The following is a 14,131-nucleotide window of genomic DNA, read 5'->3' as shown; positions in this document are numbered from 1 at the left end:
GAAGCAAAAAAAAAAAAAAGCACAGAGATAGATATAGATATACACAGATGATAGGAACATGAAATCCTATTTATACAGAGACAGGACTTTTATAAAAAAGAAGGTGTACAACTTTTAAGCAAATGGAATTAAGAAAACTTTCAGTTTACATTTATATCTCCTTAAAAAGTAGAAGAGGTAGAAAAATGAATTTTATCAAACAGGGTCCTCACAGGGTCATTCCTGCAGACATAGATCATCATTGCTGATGTTTGTGAGAAATGTGAGACTTAACTCTGGATATATCAGTCAGTGCAAGAGAATCAATGAGCATCCATATGATCATAAATTGATGGTGTCTATACTTCGTGGTCTGTAAGTAATAACAGGTGTGTTACATATGTTTGCCTAAGATTATTTCTATGTATTTTGGGGAGTAGATTAAAGTAAAAAACATTAATACCTGAATCAATAGTGAACACTAGATATAACAGAACTGAAAATCACATCTAATGTAGAATTAGGAAAAAATAAAATAGAGATAAGGATTTCTTTTATAGTTCATCATTTTTCTTTTAATAGTCCTTTGGTTCTTTGTGACTTGGGCAATCCTTTTGATCATGTCTTCAAAAGCTTGCATTACTTGCTTGTTCCTCAGAGTGTAAATGAAGGGATTCATAACGAGAGCCACTGAAGTCGTGAGGACTGACAGCACCTTATTAACAGCTACCCCTTCTTTTGCCAGTAGTTTAATATAGATGAAAATGCAGCTCCTGTAAGTGATAGAAACCACGATTATATGGGAAGAACAAATAGAAAAGCTTTTTTCCTTTGTTAGGAAGAGGGGAATCTGAGAATGGTCTTGATGATATATGTGTAGGACATAATAACACAGATTAATGTGAACAGGAGTGTCAACACAGCCAAAACTAAGACAGACTGCTCTACAAACTCAGTGTCAGAGCATGTAATCTTCAGGATGGGGGCAGCATCACAGCCAAAGTGATCTATGACATTGGAGTTGTAAAACTCCAGCTGAAAGCACATGCCAAATGGCAGAAGGACAATGATCAGAGCAATTATGTATCAGCCAGTAAGGAACCTGATGCAGACCCTGTTGTTCATAATGGTTGTGTAATGCAGAGGTTTGCAGGTGACCATGTGGTGGTCATAGGACATGGCTGTCAGCAGGAAAAACTTAGTCACACCCAGGATGACAACAAAAAACAGTTGAGTGGTACATACATTGTAGGTAACAGTATTGTCCCCAGATGCCATTGTGTAGAGGAATCTAGGAATGCAGACAGTTGCAAATGAGACTTCTAAAATGGAGAAATTCCAGAAGTATTCAAAAGTACATGGGTGTTGTAATATGGGAATCCACCAATGTGAGAGTAATGATGGTCAGATTTCCAACAACACTCAACAAGTAGGTTAGAAACAAAAAGATAAAAAGCAGAATCTGTAGATTTGAGTCATCTATTAGTCCCATCAGGATGAATGTGGTTAGTGCTGTATAATTTTTCATCACTGATTTCCAACTGTGGCCTGGTCTGTATGCAAAAATAAGAGAGAAATTAGATTAGAGATCAGAAGTATAAAAATGAGGTAAAAATGCTAGCTAAGGGAAGGTTTGATTTTATTTGTTAAAGAATGCTATTAGACTGATGGTTAGTCAATAATGCCATTGGACTACCACTCCTGAGTGACTAGCCAGACAGCTCTTATTGAGGATTCTTATAACTGTATGACATAGTATTAAATTCAATACCTAAGGCATTTATTGATTAACAACTCCATGGAAATGAAGCTGTTTTACATTATCTGCATGAACAAACAGAAAAACGCTATACTAAAATATGCATGGTCTATAACCTCAAGAAAATAATAGCTCTAGGTGTGCTCATTTTGGTTTGATGTGAGGCAAATAGGACAGACTCTATTTAAGATTGTGAACCAGCCTCTGTTGCCTTACTTACTATGACAAAGCCATATTCTTCTACAACACACCCCAATGCCTTTCTGCTTTCTTCCTTTCTAAAGTGCACAAAACACTCTGGAAAGTTCTAAAGAGAAAAGCAGAGTGACATTTTAAGACCACACATGATTCCATTCTTCCATTTAAAGGCAGTCAATGGAGTTAAATTTCTCTGGGAATAAAATCAAACCCCTCACTCTGGTTTATAAGATCTTACATTGTCACACTCTGTGTAGTGCTCCCAGTTCATCTTGTTTGTCCAGCTGTGCTAATCTTACATGTCCTGAAGATGCTGAAGTTCTTTCCAGAGCAGGGCCTTTGCAACATTTTCTCTCTTCCTGATGTGCTCTGTTTGCATTCTGTCCTGAATGGAACTTATTTTTAAAGTTCTAGGTTAAGTATGACCCTGCCAAAAATATCTTCCCAGAGAGTCTTATCTATGCTCTGTTTCTAATGTTATAAACCACAGGCCTATTTATTTTAGGATACTTACTATAATCATACATTAATTTACTTTTGTCCCTTACTCTTTAGTTTTTTTTTTTTTTTTTGGCAACATGCTTGCAAGGCAAGTGTTGTTACCACTTGAGCCACTCTACCAGCCCTGTCCCCTACTCTTCAGTAAAGTCCATGAGAACATAGACCGTATTTAATTTATAAACCACTGTAAATCAGGACAAGACTTTTGCCTTAAATGTAACAGATACTCAAGAAATTATTGAAAGAATGAGAACAATTTATCTTTGATAATTAATTGACTGATTATATTTACTGAAAAAGAAGTCTAGATTACACTTTAAGCTTTAAATAATCAATTCAGGACCTTAGTACGTTAAGGTAATTTTAGGAGTTAGAAAGATAAATACTCATCTAAAAATTAATCATTTTATTTATTTAAATTAATTGTTTAAAAAGTTACTAGAGGTTAAGAATGGAGGGAGAATTGTGGGTGGAAAGAGGTGGTCTAGATGTGATGATTACAGTATCCATCATTTGTTCACCCTTTATTCTCTGAGGAGTGTGAATGAGGCTTACTTGAAACTTGGGCCAGAGTCTTCTCTGAGTAGGTCCATCTTGGTTGATTAAAAGAAGTAACATTTAAGAGTATGGGTTCTGTGACCTCTACAAGGAAAACTATAAACTTCTGAAGAAAGAGATTGAGGAAGACTATAGAAAGTGGAGAGATCTCCCATGTTCATGGATTGGTAGAATCAACATAGTAAAAATGTCTATACTCCCAAAAGTAAGCTACATGTTTAATGCAATTCCCATCAAAATTCCAATGACATTCATTAAAGAGATTGAAAAATCTACCGTTAAATTTATATGGAAACACAAGAGGACATAAATAGCCAAGGCAATACTCAGTCAAAAGAACAATGCTGGAGGTATCACGATACCTGACTTCAAACTATATTACAAAGCAATAACAATAAAAACAGCATGGTACTGGCACAAAAACAGACATGAAGACCAGTGGAACAGAATAGAGGATGCAGATATGAAGACACAACTATAACCAACTTGTCTTTGACAAAGGTGCTAAAAATATATGATGGAGAAAAGACAGCCTCTTCAACAAAAACTGCTGGGAAAACTGGTTAGCAGTCTACAAAAAACTGAAACTAGATCCATGTATATCACCCTATACCAGTATTAACTCAAAATGGATCAAGGATCTTAATATCAGACCACAAACTCTAAAGTTGGTACAGGAAAGAGTAGGAAATACTTTGGAATTAATAGGTATAGGCAAGAACTTTCTCAGTGGAACCCCAACAGCTCAGCAACTAAGAGACAGCATAGATAAATGGGACTTCATAAAACTAAAAAGCTGCTGCTCAACAAAAGATGGTCTCTAAACTGAAGAGACCACCCACAGAGTGGGAGAAAATATTTGCCAGCTACACATCTAAGGACAGATAACCAGAATATATAGGGAACTTAAAAAGAACTAAATTCTCCCAAAATTAATGAACCAATAAAGAAATGGGCAAGTGAACTAAACAGAACTTTCTCAGAAGAAGAAATTCAAATGGCCAAAAAACAAATGAAAAAATGCTTACCATCCCTGACCATAAAGAAAATGCAAATCAAAACCACACTAAGATTCCACCTCACCCCTGTTAGAATAGCCATCATTAGCAACACCACTAAAACAGGTGTTGGCGAGGATGCAAGGGAAAAGGAACCTACTTACACTGCTGGTTAGAATGTAAACTAGTACAACCACTCTGGAAAAAAATTTGGAGGCTACTTAAAAAGCTAAACATTGATCTACCATTTGATCCAGTAATACCACTCTTGGGGATATACCCAAAAGACTGTGACACAGGTTACTCCAGAGGCACCTGCACACCCATGTTTATTGCAGCACTATTCACAATAGCCAAGTTACGGAAACAGCCAAGATGCCCCACTACTGACAAATGGATTAAGAAAATGTGGTATTTATACACAATGGAATTTTATGCAGCCATGAAGAAGAACAAAATGTTATCATTCTCAGGTAAATGGGTGGAATTGGAGAACATCATTCTGAGTGAGGTTAGTCTGGCCCAATAGACTAAAAATTGTATGTTCTCCCTCATATGCGGACATTAGATCAAGGGCAAACACAACAAAGGGATTGGACTTCGAGCACATGATAAAGCAAAAGGACACAAGGGAGGTATGAGAATAGGTAAGACACCCAAAAACCTAGATAGCATTTGTTGCCCTCAACACAGAAAACTAAAGCAGATACTTTAAAGCAACTGAGGTCAATAGAAGAAGGGGACCAGGAACTACAGAAAGGGTTAGTTCAAGAAGAATTAACTTAGAAGATAACACACATGTACAGGAAATCAATGTGAGATAACTCCCTGTATAGCTATCCTTATCTCAACTAGTAGAAACCCTTGTTCCTTCCTATTATTGCTTGTACTATCTCTTCAACAAAATTAGAGTTAAGGGCAAAATAGTTTCTGCTGGGTAGCGAGGGGTAAGGGGGGGTAAGGGAGGGAGTGGAGGTGGGGGGAAGAAGGGAGAAATGACCCAAACATTGTATGCACATATGAATAAAATAAAAAATACTAAAAAACAGAATTCCTAGATCTAAAACATACCATAGAACTAATGGACCTAGTTGATGGGTACAGAACATTTCATCCAAGTTCTGCACAATATACATTCTTCTCAGCAGCCCACAGAACCTTCTCCAAAATGGATCATATCCTAGAACACGAAGCAAACCTCAGCAAATATAAGAAAATAGAAACTATACCATGCATTCTCTCATCACAATACAATAAAGCCAGAATTCAAAAACAAAAATAAAGACAAGAACAAGCAAACAGCTGGAAACTGAATAATTCATTGCTTAATGAACAATGGGTCATTGATGAAATAAAAGAGGAAATTAAAAAGTTTCTGGAAAACTAGAGAAAAGGTTAGATCAAGAAGAATTAACCTAGAAGGTAACACACATGCACAGGAAATTAATGTGAGTTAACTCCCTGTATAGCTATCCTTATCTCAACTAGCAAAAACACTTGTTCCTTGCTATTATTGCTTATACTCTCTCTTCAACAAAATTAGAGATAAGGGCAAAATAATTTCTGCCAGGTATTGAGCGGGTGGGGGGAGATAGGGAGGGTGAGGGGGGTGGGATGGGTGTTAAGGAGGGGGTGGGGGCAGGGGGGAGAAATGACCCAAGCTTTGTATGCACATATGAATAATAAAAAATAAATAAATAAAAGGTTCCTGGAAGTCAATGAAAGTGAAAACACAACCTACTGGAACCTATGGGACACAGCAAAGGCAGTCCTGAGAGGAAAGTTTATAGACATGAGTGCATATATTAAAAAGACTGAAAGATCTCAAATTGATGACCTAATGATACATCTCAAGCTCGTAGAAAAACAAGAACAAGCAAATCCTAAAACAAATAGAAGGAGAGAAATAATAAAAATAAGAGCTGAAATCAATGAAATAGAAACAAAAAAAAACATACAAAGAATTAATGAAACAAAAAGTTGGTTCTTTGAAAAAATAAACAAGATCAATAGACCCCTGGCAAACTTGACTAAAATGAGGAGAGAAAAAATCCAAATTAGTAAAATCAGGAATGCAAAGGGGAGATAACAACAAACACCATGGAAGTCCAGGAAGTCATCAGAGACTACTTTGAGAAACTATATTTAAATAAATTTGAAAATCTTGATGAAATGGACAGATTTCTAGATACTTATGATCATACAAAACTGAACTAAGAGGACAGTAATCACCTGAACAGATTTATAACACAAAATGATATTGAAGCAGCAATCAAGAATCTCACCAAAAAGAAAAGTCCAGGACCTGATGGATTCTTTGCTGAATTCTATCAGACCTTTATTATTATTATTATTATTATTTTATTCATATGAGCATACAATGTTTGGGTCATTTGTCCCCCGTTCCTCCACCCCCTCACTTAAACCCCCACCCCGTCCCTCTCCCCCCACCCCTCAATACCCAGCAGAAACTATTTTGCCCTTATCTTTAATTTTGTTGAAGAGATAGTATAAGCAATAATAGGAAAGACCAAGGTTTTTGCTAGTTGAATTAAGGATAGCTATATAAGGAGTTGATTTCCTGTGCATGTGTGTTACCTTCTAGGTTAATTCTTCTTGATCTAACCTTTTCTCTAGTTCCTGGTCCCCTTCTGCTATTGGCCTCAGTTGCTTTAAAGTATCTGCTTTAGTTTCTCTGAGTTGAGGGCAATATATGCTACCTAGTTTTTTAGGTGTCCTACCTATCCTCACCCCTCCCTTGTGTGCTCTTGCTTTTATCATGTGATCAAAGTCCAATCCCCTTGTGTTAGCCCTTGATCTAATGTCCACTAATGAGGGAGTACATATGATTTTTGGTTTTTTTGGCCAGGCTAACCTCACTCAGAATGATGTTCTCCAATTCCATCCATTTACTAGCAAATGATAACATTTCATTCTTCTTCATGGCTGCATAAAATTCATTGTGTATAAATAGCATAGTTTAAGGAGGGTTTGTGTCAGTTCTTCTTTAGAAGTCTGGTAGAGTTCAGCAGAGAATCCATCAGGTCCTGGACTTTTCTTTTTGGGGAGACTCTTGATTGCTGCTTCAATTTCATTTTGTGTTATATACCTATTCAGTTTATTAATATCCTTTTGGTTCAGTTTTGGATGATCATATGTATCTAGAAATCTGTCCAGTACTGCCTTTGCTGTGCCCCATAGGTTATGGTAGGTTGTGTTTTCATTTTCATTGACTTCCAGGGATTTTTTAATTTCCTCTTTTATTTAATCAATGACCCATTGTTCATTTTGCAATGAGTTATTCAGTTTTCAACTGTTTGCATGTTTTTTGTCTTTATTTTTGTTGTTGAGTTCTAGTTTTATTCCATTGTGATCAGATAGAATGCATAGTATAATTTGTATTTTCTTATATTTGCCAAGGCTTGCTTTGTGCCCTAGGATATGATCAATTTTGGAGAAGGTTCCATGGGCTGTTGAGAAGAATGTATATTTTGTAGAAGTTGGATGAAATGTTCTGTAGGCATCAAGTAGGTCCATTTGATCTATGGTGTATTTTAGATCTTGAATTTCTTTATTGATTTTTTGTTTGGATGACCTATCTATTGATGATAATGGGGTGTTAAAGTCTCCCACAACCACTGTGTTGGAGTTAATATATGCTTTTAGGTCTTTCAGGGTATGGTTGATGAAATTGGGTGTGTTGACATTGGGTTCATATAGGTTGATAACTGTTATTTCCTTCTCATCTATTTCCCCTTTTATTAGTATGGAATGTCCTTCTTTATCTCTTTTGATCAATGTAGGTTTGAAGTCTACTTTGTCAGAGATAAGTATTGCTACACCAGTCTGTTTTTGGAGGCCATTTGCTTGGTAAATCTTCTTCCAGCTTTTCATCCTAAGCCTATGCTTATTTCTGTCAGTGAGATGGGTCTCCTATAAGCAACAAATTGTTGGATCTTCCTTTTTAATCCATTTTGACAAATGGTGTCTTTTGATGGGTGAATTAAGTCCGTTAACATTAAGTGTTAGTACTGATGGGTACGTGGTGATTCCTGCCATTTAGTTGTCTTAGTTGTTTGAAGGTTTGATTGTGTGTACCTAAGTTGAGGTTACTGTCTACTTTCTTGCTTTTTCTTTTCCTGTACTTTGGTGCTGCCTGTCCTTTCATGGTTATGTTGGGTTTCACTTGCTGTGTGCAGAATTCCTTGAAGAATCTTTTGTAGTGGTGGCGCTGTGGTCATATATTATTTAGTTTCTGCTTATCATGGAAGACTTTTATTGCTCCATCTATATTGAATGATAGTTTTGTTGGGTAGAGTATCCTGGGGTTGAAGTTATTTTCATTCAATGCCCAGAAGATCTCACCCCATGCTCTTCTTTCTTTTAATGTTTCTGTTGAGAAGTCTGCTATGATTTTGATGGGTTTACATTTGTATGTTATCTGTTTTTTTCTCTCTTACAGACTTCAATAATCTTTCTCTGGTCTCTGTATTTGTTGTTTACTCATAATATGCTGTGGGTAGATCTATTTTGGTCTAGTCTGTTTGGATTTTGGAGGCCTCTTTCATCTCATGGGAATAGATTTCTGTAGATTTGGGAAATTTTCTGTTATTATTTTGTTGAATATATTATGCATTCCCTTTGCTTGCACCTCTTCTACTTCTTCAATGCCCATGATTCTCAGGTTTGGTCTTTTGATGGAGTCGGTGAGTTCTTGCATTTTCTTGTCACAGGTTTTGAGTTGTTTAACTAATAGTTCTTTCGTTTTTCCTTTAATTACCATTTCATCTTCAAGTTCTGAGATTCTGTCTTCTGTTTCTTCTATTCTGCTGGATTGGCCTTCCGTTTTGTTTTGCAGTTCTGTTTCATTCTTTTTTCTGAGGTTTTCCTATCCTGGCAGTTTTCCTCTTTAATGTTGTCTATTTTTGTCCTGAGTTCATTTATCTCTTTATTAATCATGTTCTTTGTTTCACTTTGGTGTTTATACAGTGTTTCTATGGTTTCTTTTATTTCTTCTTGTGCTTTTCAAATTCTCGATTTTTGTTGTCTTAGAATTTCTTGAGTGTCTCCTATACATTTTGGTTGACCATATCCAGTATCATCTCTATAAAATTCTCATTGATTACCTGTGTTATGTCTTCTTTTAGATTATTCTTGTGGGCTTCATTGGGTTCTTTGGCATAGTTTGTCTTCATTTTGTTGGAGTGTGGATCTGAGTATTTGTTTCCTTCATTTCCCTCTGGTTCTTGTACTAATTTTTTGCTGTGGGGAAACTGGTTTCCCTGTTTTTTCTGTCTCCCCATCGTGGACTTTGGTGGTGTTATTGTCCCTGTACTGTGTACAATTAAGTATTTTCTAGCTGTAGTAATAACAATGGTGATATTTAGAATGGAAGAGTGAGAGGAGATGGAAAGCAAAGAAGTTAAAGAAAAAGGGCAAGTATACATCTTGCAGGCAAAGCCACCAAGAAGAGGCAAAACTTGGACCCCTCCACACCTCCAGCCTGCACAGAGAATCTCCACTTCATGTTAAATGGAGAAACAAGGAGGGCCCCTGGGCCACCAGACGCCCACGACAGAAGGCTTGGGAAGACACAGACAAGGTGAGCTTAGTACATGGTACTTCCACAGACAACCCTGGGCCAGATCAGCATAGCCCCCTGGATAGACTGTCCCCCACCTGGGGAAAAAAGAGAAACTGAGTAATAAGCAATAAGAACAATAAAGACATGAAGCAAAGAGGGTGGGGCACCCTGAGTGCTGAAGGAGGAAGGAGAATCCCTCCTGGAGCTGTAAATAAACAAATTGGCCTAGCCAGAGAGTGCGGGAGCAGGGGCATGCGCCCAGCAACCAGGAGTGGGAAAACTTGTTTGGGTGGTGGAGGGAGGAAAACTCCACAGAAGAGAGGGGAAGACCAACCTCCCACATGAGCTGTAAACAAACACGCCGGCCAGCAGGAGCTGCAACACACACCCAGCAATTAGGAGCAGGAAAGCTTGTAAAAGCAGCGGTGGGAGGAAAACTCCACAGGAGAGGGGGAAAACCCCCTTCCACGTGAACTGTAAATAAACATGCAGGCCTGAGAAAACAGGTGCAGTGTCACCTCCCCCAGTGTGCTTGGAAAGGGGAAAGCTTGTAGCAGTGGCATCTCGCCCAGGAGAACTCTGAGTAAACAAAGCCTGCGGGGCCAGGTGAGTGCTAAGCTCACCCCAGAGTCTGCATAAATAATGCCAACAACAACAGTAGGATGACAGCAGTGTGCAGGTGAGCCACAGCCACAGATAGCCATTCACAGAACTGTTTTCAGAATCTTTTTTTTTCTCTCTCCCTACCTTTGATGAGAAAACAACTGAACTACACCTGCATGCTGAAAAACTTACTGAAAGTGTATTGCATTTGAACTTGGGACACTTTGTGGGTTTTTTTTTGTGCAGTTTTGTTCTACTTTATGCATCCCCTTTGATGAGACAACTACAGAACATCTGAGGCACCATATCCAGGATTGGAGGCTGAGATGGACACCAAAATTATTAAGACTGAAACTTCATTGCATTTGAACTTGGAGGCTTTTTTTTTATTTTCTATGTTGTTTTATTTTATTTTATTTATATATATATTTTCTTTCATTTACTTATTTTTTATTTTTTTTATTGTTTTTATTTTTTTATTTTCAATCTTCTCTCTGTCTCTCTAATGCCTTTTCAGCCTACAGTTGATTAGTATACTGTACCTCCCTGTTTATATCTTTGAAACTTTTTTGTTTGTTTCTTTGTTTTGTTTGTTTTTCTACTTGATTGTTTGTTTATCCCTTTTCCTTTAACTTCTTTGCTTTCCATTCCCTCTCACCCTTCCATTCTAAATATCACTAGTGCTATTATTACAACCAGAAAATACTTAATTGCACACAGTACAGGGACAACAACAACACCAACGGCAATGATGGGAAGACAGAAAAAACAAGGAAACCAGTTTCCCCACTGCAAAAAATTAGTACAGGAACCAGAGGGAAATGAGAAAACAGATACTCAGATCCAACTCCAATAAAATGAAGATAAACTATGCCAAATAACCCAATGAAGCCCACAAGAATAATTTAAAAGAAGACATACTACTGGTACTCAATGAGAATTTTATAGAGATGATACTGGATAGCGTCAACCAAAATGTACAGGAGACACTCAAGAAATTCCAAGACAACAAAAATAGAGAATTTGAAAAAGCAAAAGAAGAAATAAAGGGGACTAACAAAGATGGCAGCTAGAGGTAGGAAGCAGAAAGCAACCCTCCTATAGTGAAATCTTGGAGAGATGCTGGAGACACACTTTGCAGGCATAATCACTGAGAAAAGGCATAACTTTGACGCCTCCACATCTCCAGCCGGTGCAGAGAATCTCCACTTCACGTTAAACGGAGAAATGATGAGGGCCCCCGGGGCCGCCAGTGGCCGGCGCCCATACAGCTTGGGAAGATGCGGACCAGGTGAGCTTCACGGTACCACAGTAGCCACAGACAAGCCTGGGCCAGAGCAGCATAGCCCCCTCGACAGACTGACCTCCACCCGGGAAAAAAAAAGTGAAACTGAGTAATAAGCAATAAGAACAGTTAAGACACGCTGGAAAGAGGGTGGGGCACCCTGAGCACTGAAGATTGGGGGAAGGGAATCCTTCCCGGGACTGTAAATAAACAAGCCGGGCAGGCCGGAGAGCCTCTGGCGGGAGCGGGGCGCACGCCCAGCAACCAGGAGTGGGGAAGCTTGTGAGAGGAGGGAAGACCCACTTCCCACGTGAACTGTAAACAAACATGGCGGCCGGCAGGAGCAGCAGCACCGCCCAGTAAGCAGGAGCAGGAAAGCTTCTGAAAGTGGCAGTGGGAGGAAAACTTCAGAGGAGAGGGGGGAAGACCCACCTCCCACATGAACTGTAAATAAACATGCAGGCCTGACAATGCGGGGCAGTGTCACCTTTCCCAGTGCTTGGAAAGGGGAAAGCCTGTAGCAGAGGCTCCTGCACAGGAGAACTCTGAGCAAACAAAGCCTGTGGGACCAGGTGAGTGCTAGCTCACCCCAGAGATCTGCATAAATAACACCACCAGCTACAGGTTGAGAGCAGCAGGCAGGCGAGCCACAGTTGCAGATACCACTCTCAGAACTGCCTCCAGTTGCTTTTTTTCTCTTTTTCTCCCTACCTTTGATGAGAGAACAACCGAATTAGACCTGCAAGCCGAAAAACTTACTGAAACTGTATTGCATTTGAACTGGGGACACTTGGTGGGGCTTTTTATTTTCTTTGTGTGTGTGTGTGTGTGTGTGTGTGTGTGTGTGTAGTTTTGTTCTACTTTATGCATCCCCTTTGATGAGACAACTACAGAACAACATCTGAGGCACCAACTCCAGGACTGGAGATTGAGACGGACATCCAAATTATTAAGACTGAAACTGCATTGCATATAAACTTGGAACTTTTTTGTTTTTTTTTTTTTAATTTTCTATTTTCCATTTTATTTTAATTCATTTTTATATATAGATATTACTTTCATTTACTTATTTTTTATTTTTTTATCTTTGATTTTCAATCCTCTCTCTGTCTCTCTAATGTCTGTTCAGCTTACTGTTGATTAGTACACTAACACTCCCTGTTTATACCTTTGAAACTCTCTTGTCTGATACCTTGTTCTGCTTTCTCCCTCTTGTCTGTATATTTGTTTTCCCCTTTTCTTTAACTTCTTGCTTTCCATCTCAGCTCACTCTTCCATTCTAAATATTACCATTGTTATTATTACAAGCTAGAAAATACTTAATCGCACACAGTACAGGGACAGTAACAACACCAAGGACAATGATGGGAAGACAGAAAAAACAGGGAAACCAGTTTCCCCACAGCAAAAAATTAGTACAGGAACCAGAGGGGAATGAAGAAAACAGGTACTCAGATCCAGACTCCAACAAAATGAAGATAAACTATGCCAAAGGACCCAATGAAGCCCACGAGAATAATTTAAAAGAAGACATACTACAAGTACTCAATGAGAATTTTATAGAGATGATACTGGATAGGGTCAACCAAAATGTACAGGAGACACTCAAGAAATTCCAAGACAATCAAAATAGAGAATTTGAAAAAGCAAAAGAAGAAATAAAGGAAACCATAGAAGCACTATATAAACACCAAAGTGAAAGAGAGAACACAATGAATAAATGGATAAATGAACTCAGGACAAAAATAGACAACAATAAAGAAGAAAACAGCCAGGATATGGAAAACCTCAGACAAAAGAATGAAACAGAACTGCAAAACAAAACAGAAGGCCAATCCAGCAGAATAGAAGAAACAGAAGACAGAATCTCAGAACTTGAAGATGAAATGGTAATTAAAGGAAAAACAAAAGAACTATTAATTAAACAACTCAAGACCTGTGAAAAGAAAATGCAAGAACTCACTAACTCCATCAAAAGACCAAACTTGAGAATCATGGGCATCGAAGAAGGAGAAGAGGTGCAAGCGAAGGGAATGCGTAATATATTCAACAAAATAATAACGGAAAATTTCCCAAATCTAGAGAAAGATATTCCCATACAGATGCAAGAGGCCTCCAGGACACCAAACAGACCAGATCAAAATAGAACTACTCCACGACATATCATCATTAAAACAACAAGTTCAGAAACTAAGGAAAGAATATTGAAGGCTGTAAGAGAGAAAAAACAAGTAACATACAAAGGTAAACCCATCAAATTCACAGCAGACTTCTCAACAGAAACATTAAAAGCAAGAAGAGCATGGGGTGAGATTTCTGGACACTGAATGAAAATAACTTCAACCCCAGGATACTGTACCCAGCAAAGCTATCATTCAAAAGAGATGGAGCAATAAAAGTCTTCCATGATAAGCAGAAACTAAAACAATATGTGACCACAAAGCCACCATTACAAAAGATTCTGCAAGGGATCCTGCACACAGAAAGTGACACCCAACTTAACCATGAAAAGGCAGGCAGCACCAAACCACAGGATAAGAAAAAGCAAGACAGTAGAGAGTAACATCAAGTTAGGTACACACAATCAAACCTTCAAACAACTAAGACAGCTAAATGGCAGGAATCACCACATACCTATCAGTACTAACGCTTAATGTTAATGGACT

General features: G+C 38.2%; 1 pseudogene; it reads right to left on the bottom strand.

Moving 5' to 3' along the window:
* Positions 1-499: 499 nt before the first annotated feature.
* LOC141425951 (olfactory receptor 6C2-like) lies at positions 500-1,507 on the bottom strand (annotated as a pseudogene).
* Positions 1,508-14,131: the final 12,624 nt, after the last annotated feature.

Source organism: Castor canadensis, chromosome 8, assembly GCF_047511655.1.
Source record: "Castor canadensis chromosome 8, mCasCan1.hap1v2, whole genome shotgun sequence".
NCBI classification, from domain to species: domain Eukaryota; kingdom Metazoa; phylum Chordata; class Mammalia; order Rodentia; family Castoridae; genus Castor; species Castor canadensis.
Note: the sequence above shows the minus strand (reverse complement) of the source record. Positions and strands in the feature narration are given on the sequence as shown.